The sequence below is a fragment of the Sinocyclocheilus rhinocerous genome, unplaced genomic scaffold (assembly GCF_001515625.1).
Source record: "Sinocyclocheilus rhinocerous isolate Xijiao unplaced genomic scaffold, SAMN03320098_v1.1 scaffold1055, whole genome shotgun sequence".
NCBI classification, from domain to species: Eukaryota; Metazoa; Chordata; class Actinopteri; order Cypriniformes; family Cyprinidae; genus Sinocyclocheilus; species Sinocyclocheilus rhinocerous.
In genome coordinates, this window is record NW_015658727.1 from 709,061 (window position 1) to 714,988 (window position 5,928).

Genomic DNA, 5,928 nt, shown 5'->3' on the forward strand with positions numbered 1-5,928 from the left:
AGTGCTTTTCTCATTCCCCGCCCATTAAAAGTAAATAATCTGCAGAGAATGTGGCATTTGCTAAGGAGGCATCCTATTTTTCATACGTGGCAGTTATCTGAGTGAAGGTGTGCAGGTGGGACGGGAGGTGGAGCAGAATGATGATGTCAGTCTCACATCCACTCTGGCCGTGTGTATTTATAGAGGAAGGAGAATTTATTGGTGGCTGGTTGCTTGCGATGCAGTCTGGCACATTTTACATCCTAAACTGGATCATCATTTAACGCTGATGACGAGTAGAATGGTTCGGTGTTTCCCTCTCCAGATGTACATCGCAAATATCTTGCTGAATGTGTTCTGGCTTCCTGTTCATACATCTTGGGTCACCATAAAAGTGTAGTAAGTCACGTACATCTGGATTGAATAATTCCACATATTTATAAAATGAAGTTTCGCCCCAGCGAGTGAAATGAGATGCAAACTGCATTGGTGGAGGCGAGTAATTAAGTTCATTAAGTTAATTATTTTTTTCTCCTGAGCAAAAAGGAGAAGGAAATAGCAACTAATCACTAATTAATTCCCCCCTCCCCATCATATTAGGAAAAAATGAACATTATGCGGCTACATCGGTTTCATGTTGTTGCATATTCATAGCGTTAAATTAATTTAATACCTCCCACATAAATCATGCAAATTTATGAAGTGAAGGTTTCATTTTATTGCACCATATTAAGTCATGTTCGATGCACAAGGTGGCTGTGAAGTGAGGCATTACTCAAGGTTAGTCCGTATTATTTATGACGGATCTGTCAGTTAATACTTAACTGGCTTTTATTGCACTTTAATGTGCAAAGAAGTAATATGAAGCGCAGTTATGAGAGTGATGATGGCACAGATGTGTTGGACAGCAGGGCAGGGCCATTGATATCTGAGACTGATCAGTGTTAGAGCTTTGCATAATACAACATAAGACACAGTTTTTAACCCTCATGGTCTGTTTGGGGTCTCAAAGACCCCAGGGTCATTAAATAATTTTCTATAATTCTCTGATTTGTTTTATTTCATTTCATTACTAAATGACCTTTAGTCATTTTAGTCATTAGACTAATGACTAAAATGACCGAGATCATTTTATTTGATTTTACAGTATTATTTTAAATGTGACAATATCACTGCAAAGTTAACACTGAGTACCAGAGTTGTTTTAGTTTCATTGAGATACTATTATAGTTTTCATTAATATTTTGAATGTTACTTTTTCGTTTCATTTCTTTTTTTGTAATTTTGTGTTTTTGTCATTTTCATTCGTTTTTTCACGTCTATATAATTTATAATTTTCTTATTTCGATTTTAGTTTGAGTTATTTTATTACATCAAGTTAAACTAAACGTAAATGAGAAATATTGCCTTGCCAATTAGCTGAAATAAGTTTGTTTTATTTATATTTTATTTGATTTCAGTTAACATTTGATTACGTCATTAACTGAATTTTACCGTACATTTCTGCCATATGTACATCAATTTGACATAGTCACCACTGACAAGCTACTACTAAATATATTGTAGAAACTTAATTTTCAGTAAAGCTGCTTTGCAACGATTTGTATCACGAAATGCGCTATACAAATACACTTGAATTGAATTGAACATTTATTTTATTTCAAGTAACTTGTTTTGTGGTTTTAGTTATCTATAATAACCTTGCTGTGTGTATTACATACCATCTATAATGACCTGTTACACAATGAAAATGTCATAAATATATGTCCCATTAAAGTAATAATTTCACCATGAATGGAAAATAATAATTGAAATGAGTGAATTTATGTGTTTCAGTGTTACGTAGAATCCAGTTTCACATTTTAGTGGTTCGCTTTGGCTTACATTTTGTTTGAAGACAGACATAAAATAGCATTATTATGATATATTTGAGTTTTTCCAGCCTTTATTATGCAAGGTGAAATAAAATCCCTGCAATCCTCAGGGGATCTGCCATCTTTCCAGGTTAAACATTTGCCAGATCACATCCTCTCACCACTGTTCTTTTGACTCAGGAACCTCAAAAGCTTCCTTTGAATAACTGGCTCTATACTTGGAACATTTGGCATATGACCAGGCTGAGCACACCGATTATTCGTCCTTGGAAAAATGAAAAGCTACTTCATAAGACCCCTGGTTTGGGTCATAACACCACGATTGTTCTTAACTAGTGCGAGTGAGAGAATCCAGCTGGGTCATATCTCCCTCATTAATGAGTCATTGGGGGACCCTGTACCATTACTATGATCCGGATTGTGCACTTGCTGCAATTTGCCACGATTAATGGAGGAGGGTCAACCCGGGTCACTTTCAATTTCCACCCAGAGGGGCGAGAAATGGAAACAACTCATTTGCACAGATTTGAATCATTTGCTCCTCAAAAAAAAAAAAGAAGAAGAAGAAAATATGGGGCAAGGAGAAAGAAAGAAGCGATAAAGGAATCGGGTAGAGGACTCGAGCGCTGTTGCACTTTGCACAATAATAAGCCGCGCTGCCGTCGTCGGCTGGCACAAAGGCAATAATGAATATGATGGAGGATATGAATCCAGATGTGGGAATAAAGCTCGCCTTTCTCTGTGCAGTCTCACTCGGGAGCGTCTGCTGCATCTAGTGAGCTTTTAAACTTATCATAAATGTATTAAGATTGCACCGGGCCATGAAACAGCTGTACACAATTAATCTTCTGCAAATCTTATCTGAAGAATTGCTTTCAGCGAAGTAACATCTGCTGCGAGAGGCGCTTATTCATGGGCGACACGCGCCTGCCACACTTTTATGCGTAGGGCACGATCATTGCCAATGAAGTAAAAATTCATCGTTTTCCCTGTTCGGTAAAAATAACATTCAGCAGCATTAAAACATCATCCATCAACATTGTCTTGGGGGCTCCAAACCCGTCGCAGCCCGACAAATTAAAGAGAATATGCATTTCTGTGTGAACTTGCAGTGTGCGGCTTCACTGAGCTGATATTTTCTGCCTCTGTTTTCAATTTTTTTCTCTCTTTGGAGAAGATGAAATTGAAGCAGTGCATTTCAATATCAGCAGCGCTCTGGCTGTTGGGCCTGGTGCAGCAAGTACATAGTGTGACTGCCATCATTGTCTCTCTGTGACCTAACAAGAGCCTTTGTGTTTGGCTGTGATGTGTGTGTGTGTGTGTGGGGGGGGGTAATGTATAACGTGTATAACATAATGTGCAACATTATTGCAGTGTTCATACATTTCAAAATTAAATGTTTATCATAGTCACCCCTAAATATTAAATATAATTTATAGATAGACAGACAGACAGACAGATAGATAGATAGATAGATTATGGTTTCCACACAGATGTTAAGCAGCACAACTGTTTTCAACATTGTTTCTTGAGCATGAAATCAGCATATTAGAAGTGATTTTAGTCTGACACTGAGAACTGGAGTTATGGCTGTTGAAAATTCAGCTTTGCCATCACAGGAATAAATTACATTTTAAAATATATATTTAAATATAAAACAGTTATTTTAAATTCTATATTTTGCAACATTACTGTATTTTGCTCTATTTTTGATATGGTGAGCATGAGAGACTTATAAAAAACTTACCAACCCCAAACTTTTGAATGGTAGTGAAGAAATAATTCATATGTAATTATGTAATGTTTTCAAATAAATATTTATTATTTAAAACATGATGATGAGTTTGTACTCATGTCAAATATTTAGTTCCATATTGAATAGTTTTTCAGAGTTTGAGAATCATTCTTGATTCGTCACATGATGGGTGGGAAATCAAACAAACAAGAAGAGGAACTTTTACACATGCGCTACATCTTTTATCTTCTCAGAATTAATTACAATCATGTAATTTCTTAATCCCCAACTGTCGGCACCTCACAGATGGCAATATTATTTACAATACACATTGTTGCTTGGAGCCTGGCCAGATGCTGTCTTAATATGGATTTGAATATCTGTGACTTTGGCAGTTTGTCAATTAGGCAATTTTTTGCAATATGAAGAAAAAAATAATCTGTGCATTTTCTATTTTCTTTTGCCTGTGCCGTCTTCCTTTGTAATCCAATACAAAGAGTCAGATTTAGGGAACGAGACAAAGGGTAATCAAAACAGATAAGCATAATATAAAAAGTTTGAAAGAGGTTATTAACGGTCAGATTGAAGAAAATTATGAGTCATATTTTGGAAATGAAACAAAAGATAATGAAAACAGCACAATATAAAACGTTTGAAAAAAGAGGTTATTAATATCATAAGGGCCAGATTAAAGAAAATTAAAGTTTAAGAAAACAGTCAGACACATTTCCATTACTCCATAACTAAACTAATAATGGTTGTTTTAGTTGATTATCAACCACCCCGCAACCTCTTACAAACATCACTTTCCTTTGACTTTTATTTTTTTATACCGAGTTAAAAATATTTTCTACCCATAACCCTAAATCTAAACATTAAACACCATTTTTGAATTTTTAGACTTTTATTAAGGTATTATTTAGTATGTTTATTAAGCTGTTTCCCTCGTGTGGACTGTTGGCTGCTCACAATGTAGCCTAAGTGATTTCAGGTTTGATATTTGGCCCCCAAAATATTTTTGAATGCATTCAGAAATATAATTACTTGATAATCTGTAGAAGTTATATATATTAATATATCATGTTCAATATCAGTCCTACTCTGTTGACCTTAAATGGAAATGAAAAGAGAAATAACATCAATAATCATTTATTTTGCATGCTGTTCAGTAGAATAGTGATTCAGGATCTGTACCTGCTCTGGCCGTGTCTGCTTTCAAACTGGGTTTATGTTTAAAGCTCAATGTGTATTGTTCAATGTGACACGGTCAATTCATCATTAGTTTTGAGCGGAGAACGGATGAGTACACTTTCAATTTAGTTCACAGCCTTTCTTCATTCATCATGCCTCCTCATCATCCATCATTTCCTCCCTTTGATTTGTACAAAAAACACACTTTCATAAGTTTAATGCAATTAATCATGAGGCTGGATAATTTTCTATTAATGGACCACAATCATTATTTCATTATTCATTTGATGAACTTGTACAGTGTGTTTCACGGAGGTGTGATTATAAGCACTGCTCACCCAGCATGAATGTGTGCCACTCCACATCTTTGTTGCTGTTTCTTAAATGGCTCTGTGTACAATCTGCCTGCACTGCCGTCTGACTGTAGCTTTTGTCTTCATATAACAAGTCCTGCTAAATTGGAAAAGTTGCAGGCATAGATGAGAGCTGACCCAAAAAACAAAAGCAATCACAGTAAAGGGTAAAACGCCTGGAACGGTGAACCGCGACAGCTCTCCCATTCAAGGTGAAATTCTGCCTCTCTCTCCATAAAAAGAGAAACATGCATACGCACAGAAAGCAACGATTTATGATCTTGTTACTTGAGCTGAATCATTTCAAACTGTCTGGTTTCTTTGAAAGCCATAAAAGTTATTTTGCAATACTGACACAGACTGTAAAACTAAAAACTAAATTAAAACTCATTTTAAAAATAGCAAATTTGACCCCTTCCTTGTGTGCAATAATTTACATCAGTATCTAAAATTATGCTATTTAATTCAGTCTTTTAGGACGGGTTTATTTTTTTGGGGGGGGGGCGTGCAACAGCACTATATGTCGGCACGCTGCCCACGAGGATATTGGCGCAGATTTTTTAGCATGTTTTTGCATGCATCTGCTTTAACTCATTTAAGCCTGGTTTAATCAGTGTTATTTTACTATCATACTATTATAGTTTTTATTAATATTTTGAATCCGTTTTTTCTTTTGTATTTGACATTTTTATTCTAATTTCAGTTCAAGTTTATTGTGAGCAATGTTGCCTTGGCAACTGGCTGAAATAAAATGTGTTTATATATATATATATATATATATATAATTTTTTTTTTT